The sequence below is a fragment of the Pantherophis guttatus genome, chromosome 3 (genome assembly GCF_059756535.1).
Source record: "Pantherophis guttatus breed Tessera chromosome 3, ASM5975653v1, whole genome shotgun sequence".
In the NCBI taxonomy this organism is placed as follows: domain Eukaryota; kingdom Metazoa; phylum Chordata; class Lepidosauria; order Squamata; family Colubridae; genus Pantherophis; species Pantherophis guttatus.
Window position 1 is genome coordinate 129,595,697 of NC_142065.1, and position 25,022 is coordinate 129,620,718.

Consider the following 25,022-nt stretch of genomic DNA (forward strand, 5'->3'; position numbering starts at 1 on the left):
AATATTATTATTCAATAATAATATTGACTTTTAGGCATTTTGCACCCCCTTCAATGATCTTTAAACCTAAGCATGTCTTAAGTGAATTTCAAATTACACCTATACGTGTCTTTCATAATAGCAGGGTATGGCTTCTGCTGGGAGAAGAGCCAAGCCCATGAGGATGGCATTAGCCTCAGAGCTCATAATATTATCCAGCAATTACCTACACAGAAGAATGCTCCATCAATTCCAAGGTCAGGTCCAGATAAGCACAGGAAGCATAACATCCGTAATTTAATTAAAGAGAAGATACAGATAGCAGTTGATCTGATGAAAGATGAGGAAGAACTCAGTTGTTTGGCACTTTCTCTACTGAATATTAATAATTATATACAATCCTGAAACAGTTAATTCAATGCTCCAATCAATGACTGTTGCAACTGAGTCAACATTTTACTACCCTCCAGCTGTTCTTCTGCTGAAAAGCTGATAAGTTCATTTTCTGAGTGCCTAGCACCTCCAAAAACAATAAAAAAAGTGCTCCAGTCCAAAACTCATTTAGACAAATGAAGGAAATACCAAGCTGATTAATCTGTAGAGCAGTGGTTCTTAACTCTTTTTAATGCTGCGACCCTTTAATACAGTTCCTCATGTTGTGGTGACCCCCAACCAGGGGTGGAGTTCTAAATTTTTTTACTACCGGTTCTGTGGGCATGGCTTATTTTGTGGGTGTGGCTTGGGGGGGTCCATGTGACTGGGTGGGCGTGGCTAGCTGGTCATGTGACCGGGTGGCCATGGCTATGTGTATAGGGACTACTCAGAGGGCTGAAAAAAGTCTTTTGTGACAGGTCCTCGCACTTTTGACTGGTCCTCACACTTATGACCATCCTCACATTTATGCCCGTGCAGCATTCTTAACAGCCATGTCACTCATTTCACAACTGCTTCTCTTCACCATGGTGATAAGATAGGGCAAAAAACGTAAAATGTGAGGACAGTCGTAAATTCGAGGACTCGTCAAAAGTGCGAGGACCAGTCAAAAATAACTTTTTCAGCCCTCTGAGTAGTCCATGTGCACAAAAGGACTACCCAGAGGGCTGAAAAAAGTGATTTCTGACAGGTCCTCGCACTTTTGACCGGTCTTCGCACTTATGACTGGTCATCATTTATGTAGCATTTATGTAGCATTCTTAACAACTGTGTCACTCATTTCAGAAGTGCTTCTCTTCACCATGGTGACAAGATAGGGCAAAAATGTAAAATGTGAGGACAGTCGTAAGTTCGAGGACTGGTCAAAAGTGCGAGGACCAGTCAAAAATAACTTTTTCAGCCCTCTGAGTTGTCCATATGCATAAAAGGATACAGCAATAGAGAGGGATGAAGGAAGGGAAGGGAAATTAGAGTAGGAGTGAGGGTAAGAGAGGGAGGAAGAGAGGAGGAGAAGGAGAAAGGAAGAGGAAGTAGGGAGGAGAAGAAGAGAGGGGGAAAGAGAAAGTAAGAAGGAAAGAAAAGAGAGAGGTGGTAGGTTTGAGGAGAAAGATTGCTGTACAATAAAAAAGATTAAAGGGAAGAAAACCAACCCCAAACAAATATAAAGATACACACATACAAACATACAATGTATTTTCTTTGAACAGAGTATTTGGCTGGTTCACAAATTTAAACAGTGTTTAGTCATTTCAATTAAATTTACAATTTCTATATTTCCTTTTTGCCATATTTATTCCTCATCTATTTTTTTAGAAAACCAATATTACCCTTCATCCTCATCTCTTATTTTAATCAAATTCAATTTTTCCCTTCTATTCTATACCCCTTCACATTGTCATCTATTTTTATATCCATCCTCCCATTGGTTACTTATGTAATTATGTAATACAGTTGTTTAATACAAATTCAACATTTTAATATAAATCAATTAGTTATATAACTATCTTTTTTGTATATTAATCAATATGAACATGAATATTCCAATTATTTCCATGCAATCCAATTTCTTACAAATCAATTAATTATATTTACCAATAATAATAAACCAAATAATTTCCCCCATATATTTCTCCAAACCACAACTTAACCATTTCTGCTTTCAATACAATATACAATTAATCGTATTTCAATTATTACAATTCCCTTGTTAAATAGAGCTTTTTTTCTTTTGTGTTTTAAAATCTTGAACCTCCTCTTTTGCCCTAAATTTCCCATTGTTTTGCACTTACCTTTTTTGGTGAGGAAAAAGAAAAAGAAATCTCTCTCTGCCTCATTTTGTCACATTGCAGCAAAGACCCTGCTTTACTTTCAGTTTCACTTTTTCAGCATAGCTAGGGGAAAAAAATCTGCTCCAGCTCTCTTTGCAGCTAGCAACAGAGAACAGACCCCTGCGCAAAACAGCTGAGCAAATCAGCTGAGAGTCGGGAGGCCGATCTAATCAACTTGTGGTAATTAACCTATGCTGAAGCTGAAAGGGGCTGTTTTTTCTATTTTTGCAGGCACCGGTCTACTCATTTGTTTTCTTTTAACACTGATCAGCTGTAGGGCGGCCCTTTGAAGCCCCGCAGCAAGAATTTAAACAGTTTTTTTCCCTCTAGCCATCGGCTGGGACTCAGGAGACAGCAATAGATTGGGAGTGGGCGGGGTAAGTGAACAGCAAACGGCGATCCGGCAGAGGGTGAGGGTGAGTGAAGGCATGGGGGGGGGCGAGAGAGGGCTTTGGCGACCCCTGTGAAATGGCCATTCGACCCGCAAAGGGGTCGCGACCCCCAGGTTGAGAACCGCTGCTGTAGAGATTCTCACTCATCCAGGTCATGGTTGTCCTAAAGGTGCTTTTTCAGGAGGTAACGGGACTTTCTTGTTTTTCTTTTGAAGATGTTTTGCTTCTCATCCAAGAAGCTTCCCCTCTACCCTGTCAGAGCTGAAGAAGCTTCTTGGATGAGAAGCAAAACATCTTCAAAAGAAAAATAAGGAAGTCTAGTTGCCTCCTGAAAAAGCACCTTTGGGACAAGCTGATTAGAGTGACACAATCTTTCTATAATCTATAATTCTACAGGTGATTGTCCCTCATAATTGGACTCCAAAGAACAAACTAGTCAAACTACAGCCCTACATCCATTGTCTTCCCCCTACATAGATCCTGATTTATGTATTCATCCTATGGCTGCCCAATCTACAACCTGCTATTACTCCTTGCAAGTGAATTCCTTCCATAGAAAACCTGAACATTGCTAATAGCCTGATTCCAATCCCATTCTGGCGTACTTGTTATGCTCATAAAACATCTATTAAATTACCCCAAATTTAGAATACCAGCCCTGTAACATGAAGCCATAGGTTTGCTCTCAGACACCAACTTGTTCATCCCATATGTTGCTCCTTCTGAACAATTATCCAAAGACTGGACTCCAAGAGAAAATTACCAACTATCCCGCTGATAATTTCCTCATCCACTCTTGGAACATAGCAGGGTAGAACCCTCCCCCCCCCACACAAAAAAGCAGACCCAACTTTTCTTGCATTCCTGTCCAAATCTGATGTAATTTCTTACAGGAAACATGGATGTTGGGGAAATTCTCAGTTTCCAACTACTTTTCTGGTAACCCCCTTCACAATCTCAGAGGTGGCAAACCTTAAGGAGGGGTGTTGGTGATCTGTTTATAGTCTCCAATTTACGTATTTCAATTGTAAAACAATCACCTCAGTTTGATGCTTTGTTAGGCTTTGACCACTTTTTCTCATTATGTATTAATTTCTATCTTCCTTCTCAGCTCCAGTTACAGGTAACTCAAACCTGGAATTAGGTTGATACTTTCCTTAATCTTTGTCTGAATGAGTTTCCCACTACATATATTCTACTATAAGCCAATTTATTGTAATTCTAGGTTGCATTAACAGAGATAGAATCAAGATCATGTGAAGTGTTAATACCACTTTATAATGCCTTGGTAAGATCACACTTGGAATACTGCATCCAGTTTTGGTCACCACAGTGTAAAAAAAGATGTTGAGACTCTAGAAAGAGTGCAGAGAAGAGCAACAAAGATGATTAGGGGACTGGATGCTAAAACATATTAAGAACAATTGTTGAAATTGTGTATGTCTAGTTTAATGAAAATTAAGGACTAGGGGTGACATGATAGCAGTGTTCTAATATCTCAGGGGTTGCCACAAAGAAGAGGCAGTCAAACTATTCTCCAAAGCACCTGAGGGTAGAACAAGAAGCAATGGGTGGAAACTAATCAAGGAGAGAAGCAACTTAGAACTAAGGAGAAATTTCCTGACAGTTAGAACAATTAATCAGTGGAACAACTTGCCTCCAGAAGTTGTGAGTGTTCCAACAGTGGAAGTTTTTAAGAAGAGATTAGATAACCATTTACTTGAAATGGTATAGGGTTTCTTGCCTGAGCAGGAGATTGGACTAGAAGACCTTCAAGGTCCGTTCCAACTCTGTCATTCTACTCTACTCTACTCTACTCTACTCTACTCTACTCTACTCTACTCTACTCTACTCTACTCTACTCTACTCTACTCTACTCTACTCTACATGCAAGAGCAGGTTGTAATGATGAAACTCTATGGACACTTCAATGCCTGTCCTTGTCAAGAAGTAATTGAGCCACTATTTAGAATATGTCTAGATCCTTCAAAGACACAAATCAGAACCTAGCTGGATTAGGCTGCTACATCTCATAAAAAAGCCTAACCTACAAACGTTAAATGGCCTTGTCCAAATTGATAGTATACATTTTGGTCATCTTACCAGTTATCCACCATAGGTTATTTAATAATTTCTAAAGATCTGGCCCCTTGCCTTAAGGATTTTGGCATAGTCCCCAGAACTGAAAGCAATCGCCTTCCCTTAACTTTGTTTTGCTTTGTTAGGAACCAAATTAAGACCATTTAAATTGCCTGGCCAAGGTGGCTCTTATCAGGTCAGATGGAATTACTCCCTTGAAGATAGGATAGCCCAGTGGTTTCACTCAGAGGAAGGAAATGCATGCTTTTCAACCCTGTGTAACTTTGGAGCATGCTCAGACCCAACCATCCCACAAGATAGTAGAATACTTGATGTATGCCATTATCTCGCAGTTAAGCATCAACCTTTTGTAACGAAGACAAAACAGCAATCTGACCAGGAGGGTATGGTTCAAAGAATTGCTTTGATAAATCTTACATTGCTGTCAAATCAGCATTATTGAAATCCTATGTTACTTGCTCAGGCCAATCTCATCAGATTCCACCCAATTTTAAAGGATCAGAAAAGACAATATAAGACTCTGCTCAGAAAAAAAAAATGGACCTCAGAGGAAAAAGTGGTCACAACTAATCAAAGCCATAGAGTTCATAAATCTTTCCCTATTTTCACAGACTATTATAAACTGTTCACATAACAACATTATACAACTCTGTACACCACTTCCAAGACTTTTATGGTGATCTGCATGATGACACCTAAGAGATGGATATACCATTATTGTCATTACAGCAGTGATCCTCAGTCAAATGCAAGAAAGTAAAAACTTTCATTAACCAACTTAAGTATGGTAAAGCCTCCGGGAGCTAATTAAATCAAATTCAAATAGGTGGGCTTCTGTCCTGGCTTGTTTATTTTCATACATTAACCACATAGTCAAAATTCCAGAAGACTGATGGGAAATCATAATCGTTCCCTGATATAAAAATGGTGATAGGAATGATCTGGTTAATTATAAGCCAATTAGCCTATTGAACTCATTAGCTCTAACTATATGCCAGGTACTTGTTTATCAAACTCCAAACTTGGGCGAGGGAGGAGGGATTAACTGACCCAGAGCAAACAGGGTTTCATCTGGGATGCTCTACTATAGACATTGCCTAATGCAATTTGACAGATAAATATACAGAGCATTCTGACTTGAATCTATATGCAGCCTTTATTGATTTCAAGGCAGTTTTTGATAAAATTTCAAGAGTAAGGCTTTGGGACATTCTGAGCAGATCCTTTATAGAAAAAAGACTCTTGCTCCTAAATCCATAAATTCTACAATAAAACCATCCTTAGAGTAAGATGTAATCAGGGAGATCTTTCAAACTTTATTCACACTATCAAGAAGGTGAAACAAGGATCTATTCTAGCTCCATTGCTTTTTAACATACAGTATATATTAACTCTCTGATTAAAACTTTTCAGAGAGTTGATATCCATGCACCTAAATTAGCTGATAACTAATTTACTCTATGCTGATGATGCAGTTCTTGTTTCCTTGTCTTCTGTAGGCATGAAGTGGGCAATAAGAACCCTGACATCCAACTGCAATGAGGGACAATTAATAATCAATTATGATAAATCAAAAATTCTAGTTTTCTCTAACAAAATCACAAGTGGGCAAATGGATTCACATGAATTAGAGCAGCTCAAATGATTTAAATACTTGAACATAGTATTTCAGCCCTCTAGAAAATTAACAGTCCAGGTAAATTATGTCACTCTTACTGCTCAAAAGAGCACACACAAGCAATAATTAAACTTCATAGGCAACAGGGGGCAAACTATATCACAGCAGCAGTTAAATTGTTTTTGGCTAAAACAGTTGCCCAACTATTGTATGGCATACAACTTGGCCCATACACAAGCTTAAGGGCACATGAAGCCATTCAATCAAATTTCCTTAGGACTTGTGTGGTGCCCCAAAATGCATTATTGAGCTTGAAGTTAATGTGCCAAGAATTAAGGTTTAAATCTTGACTAGGATTCTAATCTCAGGATTTAGAATCATGTTTGATTCTAACAGGCCTGATGCCTCTGCTGTCGTCAAATAGCTACCAATCTCATTGGCACAATATCTGTACAGCAGAACTTTGCAGTCTTGGGTTCTCTCCTAAATATTTAGGCTAATTATACCTCGAGAAGGTTAAATCAATAGTAAAAGAAAGAATCAGGGTCATTGATCATCAAAATGATATCATGAGTGCCCCTGAATTCTGTCACCAAGTGTTAGACAGATACATACAAGCCCTCTAATACCCTAACTCTAAGCAAATATAGGTGGGCCTTTCCCAAAGTCCATTTTGTGTCTAGTTGTTTTGGCATGCAATACACTACAGTGGCATCCTGAGGGGAGGAGTTGAAGCAGTTTATGTCCAAGATGTGAGTGGACTGTGTAGATATTTTCTCAGCCCTCTTTCTGGTTCATGCAATATATTATGCAGGTCCTCAGTGGAAGGCAGGCTGGTTGCAATTGTTTTTTCTGTAATCCTAACTATATGTTGAAGTCTATATCTGTCTTGTTTGCTGTACCAAACCAGACAGTTATAGAAGTACAGATGATAGATTCAATAATTTCTCTATAGAACTGTATCAGCAGCTCCTTGGGCATTTGAGCTTTTTGAGTTGACATGGGAAGTACATTCTTTGTTGTGTCTTTTTAATGATAGTTCTTATGTTAGGAGTCCATTTCAAGTCCTGGGAGATTATAGAACCCAGAACCCGAAAGTCTCTGTGGTTGATACTGTGTTATCTAAAATTGTAAGAGATGGTAGAATAGGAAGGCTCTTCCTAAAATCAACCATCATCTCTATAGCTGTGGTCAGCTCTATACCAGCTGCACCACAGGGCCAGTTGTTCAACCTCCCAGCTGTATGTAGACTTATCACCATCTTGAATGAGACCAAGTACTGTAAACTTCAGTACTTTAACAGAGGGATCCTTCAAGATGCAGTCATTGGTATAGAGCATGGGTGTCAATCTTGTGGCGTCACGTTGCCATCATGTGATGTTTCACTTTGATGTTTTTTTCCCTTTGTGGAGCTGGGGTGGGCATGGCCTGCATATGATGCATGGGCTAGGGTTAGGGTTGCCCATGGGCCTCCAGTTTGGCACCCCTGGGATATTGAGAAAAGAGTAATGGAGAGAGCACACGGCCCTGTGGGGTGTCTGTGCTAATTGAACGGTATTTGATGTGATTTTATCTAGCTTCACCTGCTGCTTTCTATCTGTTAGAAAGCCTATCATCTACCTACAAATGTGGTCAGGCACAGCTAGCTGATTCCCTCAATTGGAGGGAAGAATTATTGGAATGATGGTATTGAATGCCGAGCTGAAGTCTGCAAAAAGGACCCTTGCATAGATCCTTGGGGATTTAAGCAGAGGTGGGTTTCAGCAGGTTCTGACCAGTTCTGGAGAACTGGTAGTGGATATTTTTAGTAGTTCGGAGAACTGGTAAATACCACCTCTGACTGGCCCCACCCCCATCTATTCTCTGCCTCCCAAGTCCCAGCTGATTGGGAGGGAATGGGCATTTTGCAGTAACCTTCCCCTGGAGTGGGGATGGAATGGAGATTTTATAGTATCCTTCCCCTGCCACACCCACCAAGCCATGCCCACCAAGCCATGCCACACCCACCAAGCCACACCCTCAGAACCAGTAGTAAAAATTTTTGAAACCCACCTCTGGATTCAAGGATTATAAAATGAAGTGCAGTGTCAATGTAACAGCATAATCTTCTGATCTATTTGCATGGTAGGCAAATTGCAAGGGGACTAAAGCAGTGGATCTGTGATGATTTTCAGGTGGGCTAGCACTCACTTTTTAAAGGTTTTCGATAACTACAGATGTCAGAACAACTGATCTTTAGTCATTCAGCTCCTTGATGGAGGATTTCTTTGGCACTGGGATAATAGAGTGTCTACCTAGTGTGCAATAATTTTTTTCTTTAGCTGTTCTATATTTTGAGTCTGAGAGTCTTTAGCTGAGTTCAAGTTTAATAGCTGAGTCATACCATAAAAAGTCAATGTCTGGCACTAATGCTCGGTTCTTGTCAGTAAGAAGAATATGGCCAGTTTCTGGAATAATTTTTGAAAACATTTTTGTTGGAAAAGTCCACTCATCTGCACTATATAATTTTCCCCCAGACTCATTATCAACATTCAGTGGAATATAATATACAACTATCACCAATCTCTGGATGCCTATTTTCATACACAAATTGAACAGACTCAAGGGCACCAATCTATAATTTTTGATGTACACAATAATTAAACCTACATCTTCATTTTTATATATAATCATCAACTCAACATCACCTTCATTCTGATCTTTTTCTACTTCATTAATGCTGTTTACCACTGCTTTGTTTAAAATTCAAAATTTTTCTCTCATAATCCAAGTTCAGAGATAGTCACCATATTTGCCATATCTTGCTAAGTAGGAGATACACTGTATATACAATATATTGACACATTCAGTAGTCATAAAATAATATGCATAAACATACTTTTTTTAAAAATGCCAAATCAAGTTTAAATATATGACTGAACAATAATGATAAAACATATCAAAGAAAATGTCATTATAGGACGGGGTGTCAAACTCGCGGCCGTGGGCCAGATGCATCACACGCTGGCCACCTCCACCCCTATTTTAGCACAGGGGAAAAAAGTCATGCTACATCATGTGATGACAATGTGATGACACGAGTTTGACATCCCTGTTATAGGGCAAAGCAACACAAAGCAATGATAATAGACCAATTCTATATTTCATACAAAGACTTTAATTTAACACAAGAGAAATTCAAAGTCATTGTTTTGCAATTTGTGCAATTTTTCCATCTAGTGTTAAACTTTAATTTTGTATATCTAGTGGTGTCACAGGGAAATAGTTAAGAATTTTACTTTTGAAATGGAGAAAAATGAAGGATAATTTCTTAGAAAATGTGGAAAAAAGCTCTGATGAATAATAGTGCAATCCCTGTGCATTTTCTTTGGGATTTACTGTGAAATAAATGAATTTTGTTTAGAACAAAATTGGTTTGTAACATTACATAATGATATTTAAATTACCTCCTTATAGATAGGACCATCTTGAATACATCCCGAATGTACAATTCTATTTTCAAAAGTTTAGAATTTCTATTTAACTCATCCTCCAGCAAAAAGAAACAAAGTTGCCAGACAGTCTCTGACCCTACTTGCCATACTTCAGAAGAGCCATAATTATAAAAGAAAATTGGCTTATTTCTAGTTTTGGAAGATTGGTAAAAGTAAAACAAAGTCAAATAAAATGGAATGAGCAATAGAATTGTGCAGAAATTGCTGAACATTACAACTTTTTTATGGAACATTTCATGTGCTCAAAAGAAATGCATGCATTTATCTGATTATTTACTGCTTTTCCTATATTTCTGTGCTCTTGAAATCCATCAGGTCAAGGCTTGAGCAAGATTATTTCTTCCTTCAAACCTTAACAACTGAAAATTTGAAAGAGGTGAAGCATTTTCGGCTATTCTTTTCATTTTTTGACTAAGCAACCTATAATAATGAATTCTAAAATACAGGTAATATAAGAAAGAAGATCTGGAAGTCTATCATAAAATACTTAGTGAAGAAAATGCTTTATCTTTATCCTGCTAAAAACAATCATTTTCCTTAGGCTTCATGAGTGATTATTCTCTCTATATACCAATGACTGCATCTCAAACAATCCATCTGTTAAACTACTGAAGTTCGCAGATGACACAACAGTGATTGGTCTCATTCGAGACAATGATGAATCCGCATACAGATGGGAGGTTGAACAACTAGCCTCGTGGTGCGACGAGAACAATCTGGAACTGAACACACTCAAAACTGTAGAAATGGTGGTAGACTTTAGGAGAAACCCTCCCATACTACCACCTCTTACAATACTAGACAATACAGTATCAACAGTAGAGACCTTCAAATTTCTAGGTTCTACCATATCTCACAACCTAAAGTGGACACCCAACATCAAAAACATCATCAAAAAAGTACAACAAAGAATGTTCTTTCTGCGCCAACTCAGAAAGCTCAAACTGCCCAAAGAGCTGCTGATACAGTTCTACAGAGGAATTATTGAGTCTATCATCTACACCTCTATAACTGTCTGGTTTGGTTCTGCAACCCAACAAGACAGACACAGACTTCAGAGGATAATTAGAACTGCAGAAAAAACAGTTACTGCCAACCTGCCTTCCATTGAGGACCTGTATACTGCATGAGTCAAAAAGAAGGCTGTAAAAATGTTTACAGACCCCCTTGCATCCTGGAGATAAACTATTTCAACTCCTACCCTCAAAACGACGCTATAGAGCACACCAGAACAACTAGACACAAGAACAGTTTTTTCCGAACACCATCACTCTGCTAAAAAAATAACACTGTCAAACTAGTTACTAAGTCTGCATTACTATTAATCTTCTCATCGTTCCAATACCCATCTCCTCCCACTTATGACTGTATGACTGTAACCTTGTTGCTGGTATCCTTAAGATTTATATTGACTGTTTCCCTATGACTATCATTAAGTGTTGTAACTTATGATTCTTGACGGATGTATCTTTTCTTTTATGTACACCGAGAGCGTATGCACCAAGACAAATTCCTTGTGTGTCCAATCAAACTTGGCCAATAAAGAATTCTATTCTATTTAATTTAGCTATTGCAATCCAAACATCTTTGCTGGAGCACGAATATATATTGCCACAGGCTTGGTGAACTGTAATGCCTCTGTATGTATATATAAAGGAAGTTGCTAAAGTAATGCTATGAATTCAGCCAATCTTGAATCCAGAAATAAACTAGGTGCAGGAGACCTGGATCTGAACTTGCTACCTCTTAATAGGTTTGCTGAACCTCTCAAAAAGGCCCCCAAAGCTATAATGGCTACATTTGCTAAGCCCAAACAAACAAATTATGATGTGTGAATCCACCCAGAGAAGCAAACTGGTGGTCTATTTGTCTAGTTTATAAGTAATACAATGTGACTTTTTTTTTTTTTTTTTTTTGCTTTGGAGTTATGTGTACTTTGGTTTAATATTATTTTCAATGTTATGCTGCCTTGTTTAACCAGACTTTTAAAATCCCAGTTTATATGAAGCCAGACAGTTGTCTACAAACATTGATGTATTTCTTCCGAGTAAGAAAAAACATGAGATGGAGAGAGCAGGTGTAGCTTTGTGATTGGAAGCACTAGCTTTTGGTCATTGTTAAAGGTATTATCAAGGGTTTCTAATTACAGTAATTTGTGAGAGGATGCTAAAGCAATAGATCATCCAGCTGTCATAGAGAAGGTAAAAGAGCTTCTGGGAAATGTGTGAGATTGAAGTGTGCAGCATTGGATATTTGCCTGGTCATATTTAGTGTTTGTCTTTCTGCCTCAAAAAATGCATAATGCTCTATGTCCATTATTCATCACTATCCTAAATGATTTAGTGCCAATTTAACAGAAAACAAAAAGCCTTTCTCTTTAAATGTGTAACAGCAGATATCAACACATAAAGGTGCTTCTTGCAAACACTCCTGCTTCTATTTACCTGAAATTTAGCTCCTTCCACTTCTCCTATTGTTTCTGCAGCTCTCACCTAAGTTTTTGAATTGAGGTTGTAGGATAAGGGAGGAGGGGAGGAGAGAGAAGTTGGGAATCTAATGTCAACATATAACAAAGACAGATACCTGAATTTCTAAGCTTAGATCTTAGCATTCAGATCCTAACTTGAATCAGGAAACTTGCAAATTGCTCTGAGCTGAAGTAAGCCTACTTCTGAAGCCTTAAATTGGAAATCAAGCAAAATGTTATTTTGGTAGACATCAAATAGAAGCAACTGCATTGCTATATACTGTATGGTCTGAGCGTGTGTGTTTTCCCCTCCTCTCCCAAAAGTAAGATGGGGATTAGTTATAGATGTTACTATTATACAATCTAATGTTATGACCATCACTCAGGGCAGATACGACCTCGTAGATGATCCTCAGTCTGTCAAGGACCTTGGAGTACTCATCTCTAATGATCTAAGTGCCAGAGCCCACTGTAACAACATCGCCAAAAAGGCTCTAAGAGTTGTTAACCTAATCTTGTGTAGCTTCTTCTCTGGTAATATTGTACTGCTAACTAGAGCATACAAAACCTTTGCTAGACCAATTCACAAATACAGCTCATCTGTTTGGAACCACTGCATATCGGACATTAATACAATTGAGCAAGTCCAGAGATATTTCACAAGAAGAGTCCTCCACTCCTCTGCTCGCAACAGAATACCTTATGCCACCAGGCTTAAACTTTTGGGCTTAGACATCTTAGAACTACACCGCCTTTGGTCTGACCTAAGTGTAGTACACAAAATTATCTGCTATAACGTCCTACCTGTCAGTGACTACTTCAGCTTCAACCGCAACAATACACGACCACAGAATAGATACAAACTTAAGGTAAACCGCTCCAAACTCGATTGCAGAAAATACGACTTCAGCAGCAGAGTGGTCAATGCCTGGAATGCAGTACCTGACTCTGTGGTTTCATCCCCAAACTCCCATACCTTAGACTGTCTGCTGTTGACTTCACCCCATTCCTAAGATGTCTGTAAGGGGTGTGCACAAGCATACCAATGTGCCTATCATCCCTGTCCTACTGTCTCCATTTATTTGTATCCATTTCCTGTATTCATAATCATGTTTATACTTATATCTGTTATCTTATACATGCTTGACAAAATTATGTATGTATGTATGTATGTATGTATGTATGTATGTATGTATGTATGTATGTATATTTGTTTTCATAGATTTTCATGGGTAGAGGTATGCAAGTTTTGGTGTATTCAGATCTTTTCCTGTGTAAGATTGAGAGTATCTTGGCGACGTTTCGACGAGGCCCCACTTGTCATCTTCAGGCTGGTGCCTTTGGCTTCGTGCCTGTGCGAGCAACACGTGATCTGAGCTGCCGTCTCTCTATAAATACTGGTATTTATACATACATACATACATACATACATACATACATACATACATACACCTACCCACACACATATGCATATAGTTTTGGATCATATATAGACTATACCAAATGCTATGAGCATAATTTAGCCCTTCACAGATATACTACCAATATTAATATATTTTATTTGAATCTTAAAATACTTTTAATCATTCATGAACCTGTTGCCCTGTAAATTAAGTATACATTATTAATCCAAGGCATTTGTTCAGAAAAAGAAGTCTATTTAAATTCTAAATTGATTAGAAGTAAAAGTGATTCAGAAAAATGATATACCATGTGAAAGTAAATTAAATTTGTAAAAAATGCAATGCATTGAGGGTTTATTAGGGTTAGCGTTTATTAGATTTTTTTTCACTTACAACATAAAATTGGAATCAAATTTATTTTGTTTTTGTTTTTTGCCAATATGGCAAAGGATATGCTTGATTGGACACACTCCTATCATTAGAAATACAAATACTTACATGCCTAATTCTTGGATTCACTAGGCATTGGGGGAGGAGAGGACAAAAATAACTTAAAATCTTTTCTTACATCAGGGTTAGGAATTTAAAATTCTGACTCTCATAGTAGCTGCTGATAGACCACTACATCATAGAAAATAGAATGCTATGTGCATGTATATTTGTATGTGTATTACAGCTTTTTAAACGCAATAGCAATTACATATGTGGAGTTGAAAAGTGCTACAGCAAGAGCACAATTGTCCTTTTTGCTGTGAAAGGTGGAATTTGCTCTTGTAAAGGCCTACAGAAAATGTAAATAAAGCCATCATATGAACAGTTTATACTGACCTTGACTTTCCACTCTTATTGTACAGTTTTCATAGGAATCCTCTAAAACAGGCCGAATCTGGCCCACAATAGGTCCAGTGTTGTCCCAAGGGGCTGTCCCGGAGATGGCGAGGGACCGGCGCCAGTGGTGGGATTCAAATTTTTTTACTACCGGTTCTGTGGGCGTGGCTTGGTGGGAGTTGCAGGAGAAGGATACTGTAAAATCTCTATTCCCACCCCACTCCAGAGGAAGGATACTGTAAAATCTCCATTCCCTCCCCATTCCAGGGAAGGTTACTGCAAAATCTCCATGTCTTCCCAATCAGCTGTGACTCAGGAGGCAGAGAATAGATGGGGGCAGGGCCAGTCAGAGGTGGTATTTACCGGTTCTCCAAACTACTCAAAATTTCCACTACCAGTTCTCCAGAACTGGTCAGAATCTGCTGAATACCACCTCTGGACTGGCCCATGCCACCTCGGCCCTGGCCCACCCTGGCCCCTCAAGGGCAAACAAAATCCTGATATGGCCCACAATGGGATCAAGTTTGACACCTCTGCTCTAAAATCTTCTTTTAGAAATTCTGTCTAAAACCTCCCTGTTAAAAGTTTCAGATGCTGTAGAAGTGGCCAATATTTTGGCTGATGTGTTTTTCTGTAACTGCCTCCTGTTGGTATTTTGAAACCAATTTAACTCTGTTAGTACCACTAGCTGATTCAGTCAGTCCCCTGACATTTCAAATAACACTGTACTGTGCCCAATTAAAGGAACCCTGTTGATTTCACAGCATTAAAAATATCTAGCTTGGCAAAAGGATAAGGGATGAGAATGCATTTTCTTGATTTCTTCTACTGGAGGCATATTCTTGTTCTAGCTACTTCTCATCTAGTTGTGCATAAAATGGCAGCATAAATTCCTTGTGCAGGCAGTGATTTCATCTCCTGTAAAATGGCCTAATTTTGGGGGGAAAAAGGGAAAATTGTAGAAACAGCAGTCCTAAATAATTTACCAGCCAGCTGTTGACATTATATCACTTGATACTTGAAGGTTCCTAGTTCAAGGAAAACAAAATGTTGATCTCACATGGGTCATGGGTGTTCCTCATTTTTTTTTACAAATATTTTTTTCAACACAGGGATAATATACCTATATATCAGGTAGCTGAACAGAGAAACTTTGTGTTTTTTAGGTGACTGTTGGACCCTGATAGTGTTTTGTAACCCTAGGAGCAGAAGGAATCTTACATGTTACAACTAGTATGGAGCAATTGATGCTTTTCAGGTGGGTGGGACTGTACCTTCCCACATTTGCAGTAGATGTTGCCCTTGGTTCTGTTGGCTTGAATTGTGTAGCTAACCTATTTCCTTCAAAGAAAAGTATTTATAATTTGATTATCTGGTGGGACCAAGAAAAAGGGCCTTCTTTTTAGTAGCTCGTTCCCTCTGGAACATCATATCCCAGAGATAAAATTGTATGAAGCAATATTTTTTTCTGAAAGATTCTGAAGACATGGTTTTGTTACTGAACTCAGAGATCACAGGTTGATATGGAGTTGATCAATTGGCTTATTTGATTGTGTTTTTCATGGCCACAGCACTAGAATGTTGCCAGATGAAGGTTGCTTCTCCCATGAACAATATGGTGAGATGTAGATAGAGATTTGGCCATTGGTTGGGTCAACAAAGACTGAGCTAAGTGTTGGAAAAAAAGCTTCAGAACTAGAGGTTTGGAGTTTGTTGGGTAAGCCTTTCTTCTATCCATTTACAAACAAAAAAAATTATATGCTATAGTTTTGTAGGAGTTTTCTTTCTTTTTAATACACAGCAAAAGGCTTATTATGTTGATTTTAAAACTAAAAAAAAAACAGTTTAAGGGTTCAAGTGAATTTGAATGAAAGAAAGTTCTTGAAATTAAAGGGTTCTCTGCCATGGCAAAAATCTCTTTGCTTACATTATGAGCTGATAGCAAGATCTTGAGATCTGGTCACTACAGGGCCAGATGGCCATTTTAAAAGAAATGTTTGACACATAGGTCCAAAAAGTTCATCAGCTATTTATAATGAAAGCAAAATGTGTTATTGGAAAAAGCCCCACTGAATAGAAATGAAATGGACTTTAAAGGTGGATTTAAAAACTACCTCTCATAAGAAAGAGATGGAAATGTTGGATTTACAAGTGAAATTGGATTATAATTTACAAACTAAAAAAATATACAAGTAATAAACCCCATGAGATGGACTTTTTAATATTGAACTATAAAGGAGTTACTGGAACTATTTTATTTGAACTGCAAAAGGACTTTTATGCAGATGACAAGATCTTTGAGGGAAAAGACAAAAAGATAATCAGAAAGCAGATGTTGGGATTTTATTTGTGTGACCTACAGTTTGCTGGCAGAAAATAAACACAAAAATGGTTTATTTGATTATGGTTAGAGTAATGGTTTGTTATCTTTGGTGATGCCTAACTGTTTCTTTTAAAAAAAAACTGGGATTGGATGATAGCTATTTTAGACACTTAATTGGGTGCAATGGATTAATAATTAAGGTTATTTTTCATAGTGTTTAATTGTTAATTGAAATGGGATTTTGATTATTTGAAGAGAGGGATTAGTGGGAATCTGCTTAAATGGAAATGGAAATATAACTATTTGTTATTTCTGTTAACTCTTCCTGGATATATGCTGATTAATGAAAGTGGAAGATTTAAATCTGAGTTTATAGAAAATGGGGTGAGGCTTGGAATGTAGAAGAAGAGACAGTGATAAGAGGTTAATGTTCTTCCCCCTCTTTTTTATATATTTCTGTAAAAGGTATATTCTTATTTTTTGATATAATCCTTTATAAAATTGTTGAAAAAAAATGGGCATACTAAATGTTAAATACTGCATACTAAATTTGAAAAATGATATTATGATAGATCATGATAGAAGTAACCAAAGAAATATTGCAGTAGAATGTAGCTTTGTGATGGTGTGGGATTTGTTGAATGTAATTGTGAAGACTGCATCATTGTTCCCTTCTACAAAGAAAAAGATTGAAGGAATTAATGCAAAAAACACAGGGAGATTATTTTATTAAATGTAATGTCAATGATGTTTGACAGAATTTTGAGAAAAAAAATACAAGGTGACAGTGAGCAAAATCTGGGAAATGCTTTTTTGACTTTAAGCCAGGCATGGATCATGCAGGCCAGATTTTGCATTTCAACGAACTATTCAGTAATGTATTAAAGTAAAAAATATTTTTCCATGTTTGTTGATTTAGAGAAAGGTGTTAAAATTAATAGGCTTGAACAATGGAGATTTTCACTGAATGCAGTAAGAGTGGTGTATGATAGAAAACTTTATTCAACATTGAACAAGTATTACAACGTGAAAGTGTGATATCTACATGGTTGTTTGATGTATTTATGAGTAAATCTAAAAGGGATGCTTGTGTCATTAGAGATGTGTTGTTAGATGATCCAAACATGTGTGTACATTAGTTTTCAGATGATGTCATGTTGCTGAGAAATGATTTGCAGCACATATCAAATAGACTGTATAGTGCAATGACTATAGATCTGAAAATAAATTTTCAAAGGTAATTATGTTTGATAGGGAAAATGGAGTAAACTATTACAATTAATACAGAAATGACAGAAAACTAGAGCACATTGATGTAGTTGTGTACTTTGGTAGAAAGTTTCCTAAACATAGAGCGAAAATGGATAGAGATTTTTAAGATGTACAATGGCTGCTAACATTTAGTGGATAGCATGTAGCTTGTTGTGAGACTCAAGACTGCCCTGTCTTGACTCTTTGATATTCTTTTGTTTTCAAAAGAAATTTGAATTAGCAGTAAATTTGGGGTTTTAAGGAGAGAAACAGGCATTTTTATTCTGAAATGGGTAAGGAGGAAGAAATGTGGTATTTTCGGTGTTCCCAGATTCTAATTCATTTTATCCATGGTGATGCTGGGCCAGTCATTGCTTCTTAACAAAATCAATTGTACAGGATTGTTGTTGATCTAAAATCGACCAAGGGGAAGCCAGAAAAGGAGACATTATGATTATGATCTTGATCTTGTTTGAAAGAGAAGGAATGTAAATAATGATAACTAGCAATCACTCAATATAATACTTACTATATATTCTTACTTTCTATTTGCCTGAAAGCACCTGAAAGTTAACTTTATTTGTTTCTTTTGGAATGACTACATTCTAAAGGCTGTAGCTATGAAACTTCAAGCTCCAGCATGTTTTCTTGGAAGTCAACTTTAGTAGTTGTAATAGCATTTGATTTCTTGGATAGAGGAATGAACTTTCACTCTATATTGTATGCTGAAGCAATAATTGCAAATACTGGGAAACAGCCTGTCTTTATAATTATAGACAACATGTCCCATGAGAGACAAAAGGTTCAGTAGGAATCTCCACCCATTTTAGAGAGTAATATTGTTCTTGGTTTGCAGGGGCTGAATTACTTCCATGGAAATAGAGATGTCAGGCCCTAATCTTTAAGGGAGGTTTTCAGAAAATTCTCAAGAACTATTTTATTTCTAAAAAGGTCATCTGCTAAATTGTAGTCAGTAGTAATTAAGTGTCAGTCATCCATCTGAAAATAGGAATGACCTACAACATTTTTACAGGTAGATGGGAATGTAGAATTCTTTTAATGAAATACCCAGAAGAGCTTTATCATAAATCCAAAGTATTTCAAGATGAATTTCCATGTGAGAATGCCCTTTTGTAAAATTGCATTTCACACCCACCCTGCATTTAATATCGTAATTGCTACTCATTTCATTCTCAGCATTCAGTTATTTCTTTCCTGGATCCCCATATTGTTGGAAGAGAAGAGAGCCAATTCATTAGCGTAACAACAGATTTTGGTTTTTGCAATATGATTTTGAGAAGAAAAAATCTTCTCTTGCAGGAAGTCCAAAATGAATTGGCAGCTAGTAGTTTCAAACCAGATATTCAGTGGTGGAATAGCTTCTGGAATAAATTTTCCATTTCATAAGACTAGATCCTGAGTTGTGTGAATGGAATATTCTTCACATGTTGCAATTTTCTTGTTTCTTTTTCCTTTGTGCAGCTCCCAAATACATCCCAAACCCCAAATATTGGAGATTGAGGGACCTACAAAATGTCATGGAATATATAGCACATATAACCAAGAGAGGATGATAAATATTAGAAGAGGAACTGACTAACATACAAAATTTGGAACAAGAACCAAAATTTGTACAAATGAAGAATAGAGAAATTTATTTATTTTGGATATTTTTAATATGTTTATTTGTAAAACAGAGTTCTTTCCTATTTCTGAATTGTTTGCAATTGAAAATATCACATTACTGCATCCCATCCAGTACAATTATTTATTATTTAGTGCTGAAGGCAGTTTATTTAAGAGCTAAGACTCAAAACTATTATTAAAATATAAAATATCAAAAGCAATCCATTGAATACACAGAATATTTTATAGACTTCTGCTGGACTAAACTTTTGCATACATTTATCATATGATACATATTTTTATATCTCCTTGATGTTTTTTTAATCTGTGAACTTTTACATCAACATTTGTGGAAGTGTGAATACCAAAGAATAACTGTTTCATCAACTTTGAGAAGTGCAAATTTGGCAGGCTTGTATAAAAATGGGCACTTAATGAAATTCTTAAGCATCTCTAGTGAAAATGTGCGTATTCAATCCCATCTGCTTATAACAGGCACTTCACTCTCACAATAAAAGACTATCGTCTTTATTCACTGAGCAAAAAAACTTTTCCCCCTCCTTTTTTCTTTCTTCCTCTTTCCAGTCTAGACTAATCCTGACCCAGAGAAGGCAGTTTATAGGAGTTCAAAACATAGGAAACAAGCAGAGTAGATTTATGTGTGAGCATAGACAATGAGGAACCACCACCCTAATCTAACTCAAACTATACTTGTTACAAATGCAACTGGAAGAGCAAATGAAGGAAACTGGGGAGAGAGTTTCTATTCCACAATGCATCATGAAGATAAAAAGTTAATGGACAGGATAGTTGAAATTATTCAAGAAGAGGCAAGGAAATAAAGATAATATCACAGAATAGAAAAACTGTCTTTGGCAGAGGAAAACAGGTAGAAGCAAGACAATCAGGCACACTCATTGCCAGTGAAATTCAGGAACCAGTTCTAGCTGCACTGCTAAATGATGATCAATAGCCATCTGAGCAAATGATATTACATATCATTATAGAAGATACTTTGGCCTCCATGGATTGAGTCTTCCTGAGAAAAAAAGACATGTTATGGCAGTGTGTGATTCCTTCTTAAAAACAAACCCACGCAGCTCAAGATAATATTTGAGGAGGTATATGATTTTCTAGGTGCTTACATAAAGGACATAATATTCAATATTATATTATATTATATTATTCAAACCCATAGCAACCATTCTTTCCTCTTGATTCATGGTGGAATGAATGACAGCCAGGAGGGATCTTTAAAGAATGATCAGAGAATATGAGGCCTTGAAATGTAAGGTAAAGGAACAGCAGCACTAATATTTTTTTTGCAATTTTTTTTTTTGCAATTGAGCATCTTGGTGAAAAAAGAGAAAATTGGATGCTGGGAAACAACAATTGCACAAGTGTATACCAAATCACCAAAAAGGATTTGTATTTTACAATCATGGCTTATATTATCTTTATTTCTGGGAAGAGATGGGCTATATCTTACAATGTTTGTCAGATGCTTTATTGATTTCTTCAGGAGGACATTAAACTAAAACAAAGAAGAAGGGCAGCAAAAACCCATAATCCAATACACACCCAAGGATTAAGGACAAGAAAGCACAACGCAGAGTCTGGAAGTCAGAAAGGGCAGAGTTTTAGGAAACTACAACAGAGAAGCTAGTGAGGTGGTGCTCTTCAGAATTTCAACTGTCTCAACACTAAAACACTCTCAGAAAATGACTTAGGAAAACTACAGATCCTTCCTGAGGAAGACCATCCTATTATGACTGGCAGCAGTTAAACATGGTGGACAATATTCATGGCTGGTACATAGCACTGAAAGGTTTCAGAAGGGGAAAAAAATCCATCAAAAATCCAATAAAAAAATAAACTTGCACAGAAATTCAGAAATTAGAGGATAGAAATCCCACTGAAAGTAATAAAAGGAGACAATACAAAAACGAACAGACAAGAGATACTGATGTTGCCCTACATCAACTGACCAGTCTTTCAAAAAGGTAAGGAATAATGAACATTTCATATTTCAAATTGTCCTGATAGCCTCTGGGAATTTACTTCTGCCAAGCATCAGAGATCCATCAAATTCCTGCCTTCTTTTGTTGATAGTCTGATTTCTCAAAAGATGGAAGGAAAAAGAAAGGGGACTGCTATGCTGGTCTTCATCAACAGAGAAGAATTGATGTAGAAGTGTGAGAGACTCATTCCTTGGAGAAAAATGATCAAATTATCCTTTATTATGTTCATAATAAAGAAACAATAGGCTGCATTGAATATTAATTGATAAGCAATTTTAAGGCACTCAAATATGTAGAATCTGTCTGTTCAATATATGTACACCAAGAGAAATATTGTGGATCCTCCTACCCTAATATAATAAAAAGTGGAAAGGCTTTTTCAGTTGTAACTCCTCAACAGAACAGTGAGAGCCAGTGGTTCTATAAAGTGCTTACGGCTTTATCCATGTCCATAGAGGAAGCTTAAAGTCCACCTTCTGCTATGGAAGCTTATTGAATGACTTTGGGCTGGTCACTGACCCTCAGCCCAATTTCCCTCACAGGGCTGTAAGAACAAATTGGAGGATGAAAGGTAGAATACATTTTTTTTAAAAAAAGCTAGTTATTTATCAATATAAAATTACATCCAAAAGTAACAAAAAAGATTAAGAAGATTACAGAATCAATGAGTCTCAAAATAGATAACGTCTGATGTAAAATAAAAATAATATTGTATCTACAGCTTTTCTATCATTGTTTGAAATGTTGAAGATACAAGAGTGTTGGGATCCCAGCTGTTTTATACAACAAAGTTTTTGTTCCCAAATTGTTATATGCTAAACTATGCTTCCAGTCATTGCTCTCATGATACACTGATCCTTCTGCTGATTATTCAGAGGCGCATTACTTACGTAGCATGTATAGCTGATTCTTCTCTTTAATTGTATTAGTTGTCTGTTCTTTTCCTTTATAAAACAAAGGCTATACTTTTATTAATCATTCATGTAGACTATACTTGTTTCTGGTGTCAGTTCTGTTTCTAAGCCTTCTTCTCTATGCCCTTGCCTTGTTCTTTTTGCCTGATGTGATGTTGAAGCAGCAGCTTTTCCTTCTGTTTCTGACATGGAGACCTGAGATGCTGTCTTCCCCAGTGTAAGAGCAATCTAATATTTTTCGAAGCTGACTGGATCAGGAAATCCTTAGTCAAGCACTGTATGCTGAAATCAGTGGCTTACTGCTGCTGCTTTCACACTGAGCCTTAACTTCAAAGCATCTGTATTTATCTGTTCCCATGGAGATAGGCACCCAAGCATTATGTCATAACAAGCAGGAAGCACTAACAGGAGATGAACTGGTAAGGTGTAAGCTGTGACTCATACCTGGAGGGTATTTTTTGCTGGCAGAGTAGCTTTGATTTCCAGGCTATTTTCATAAATACAAGTGTAGATCTACAAATTAATTCTCCTTTGGTTTTCTAGTTATACTGCTGCTTCTGGCCAAGGATTGATGCTCTTTCTCTGTTGAACAACAATAATAGATACATTCCTAAAACTTCATAACTTTTCCAGGTTTTCCTATATTACTGGTTTCTTGTAGGATATTTTGTAGAGACTTTTACTTAGAAGGCAGTGGCCTCTATTAACAGAGTTTATTGTGCAGTAAATAGTGAAGAATCCAGTTAGCAGCCATCAATTGACATTGCAGAGGTAACTCAGACAAGCATGACAAACTTGGTGAAAAGGCAAACTCAAAACAAATGTACCTACAGAAAGGCAAGGACAACATACAGAGAACAGTGCTTCTAGAATTCTTTGCAACCCCTTAATAGTAGCCTTGCCTTGGAGAATTTGAACAGAGCCATCAATGCTTTTCCAAGCCTAATTGACTCTTTTATAGACTCTGGGATTATTTTTCAGGACTTTTTCTTCAAAGCATTTGGCTAGAGTTCAGAATCTGGTCCATTTTAAAATTTGATCTTTCTTTTACCAGCTTTTCCCCTCATTCTTCTTTTAGTGAGTTATCACCCTAATGGACAAATAGACAGCTGGATAAAGACTTGAGCTCTTTTACATAACTTCTTTTCAATATGCCCATTGAGTTAAAAATGTGTTTTTTATATATAAAAAAGTGTCTGTCCTTTTCTTGTCTCTTTGTCTATATTTCTGGTATAATATAGCCTTACTATCTCAAGGGGATTCGCCTGATTAGTCCATATTCCACTAGATAGATTCAAATAGGTTTTCTCTCTCTAAATTATCTATCTGTCTGTCCGTCCGTCCATCCATCCATCCATCTCTAAAGTTCCATCTCATACCTAAAGGTATGAAATTTCTCCTGTGAAGGATGTAAGAATCAGAACATTTGTAAGACTGAAGCATAGAAGATGCTTATTCAAGCCTATATACAAGAAACTAGTCAACTAAAGCTCAACACTAAACTGGTGCCAGATAAAAATCAACAGAACTCAGGAGGTGTTGGATTTGGAGTGCTTGTGGAAATGCAACAGCATGATGACATGCTTAACTCTGCTCTCCAGCTTTGACTGGTCTTCTCATACAACTCCTGTTATCTCTGTATGCAATTACACCACTAGGTATTATAACCCCATCCATAAATGCATACTGCTGCCTCCTCTCATCCCCTATATATCCCTCAAACTTTTACACCTAATTGCCTTTCCACCTTTTGTTGCCCCATTCTATCTCACCCTTTTCTCCCCAAATATCCATAGCTGTCTCTTTTCAACATTCATCCCAGTCAACAAAAAACCCCATATCTCTCTATCTCACTCTTTATCATTTACCCAACCCCATTCTTAAACTCCAGTCATTCTCTTTCTCATCTTTCTTTCTACTCTGCCTCTCTATGCTGTCTCCCATCCTTAAATTCCATCCTTGCCTTCTGCTGTCTTTGTCTCCCTATCATATATTGCTTGGTTAGATCTTCCTCTCCTCTTTTTTCTTTATTTCCTGTTCCTGAACCCTGAAAAGTCAGTCTGGCCTGGTTTCCTTTGTTAGTGTTCAGACAATGAAATAACCTTTTGCTCTTAGGATAAATATAATTTTTGTAATACTGATTGCACACTGTTTAAAACTGATTACAGGGAAAAGTAATGGGTAAATTGTTTCACTGATAGATAGACTCTTTTTAAAATAGTTTTTCATATAGAGAAGACGATGAGGAAATGATGGAATGTTGGGTGGTTTTTGAAAATTCATAAAGGACATGGTTTTTCTGGAATGAGAAAAGCTATGTGCATTCATGTATGCCAATTTCTTAT

The 25,022-nt window shown here is 37.0% G+C and overlaps 1 long non-coding RNA gene across 1 annotated transcript; it reads right to left on the reverse strand.

Moving 5' to 3' along the window:
* Positions 1 to 18,364: 18,364 nt before the first annotated feature.
* Positions 18,365 to 23,219, reverse strand: LOC117662506 (uncharacterized). Its single transcript, XR_004590440.2, has 2 exons — positions 22,654 to 23,219; positions 18,365 to 18,528 (listed from the first exon to the last, which is right to left on the reverse strand). It is a non-coding gene; the product is annotated as an uncharacterized LOC117662506 (long non-coding RNA).
* Positions 23,220 to 25,022: the final 1,803 nt, after the last annotated feature.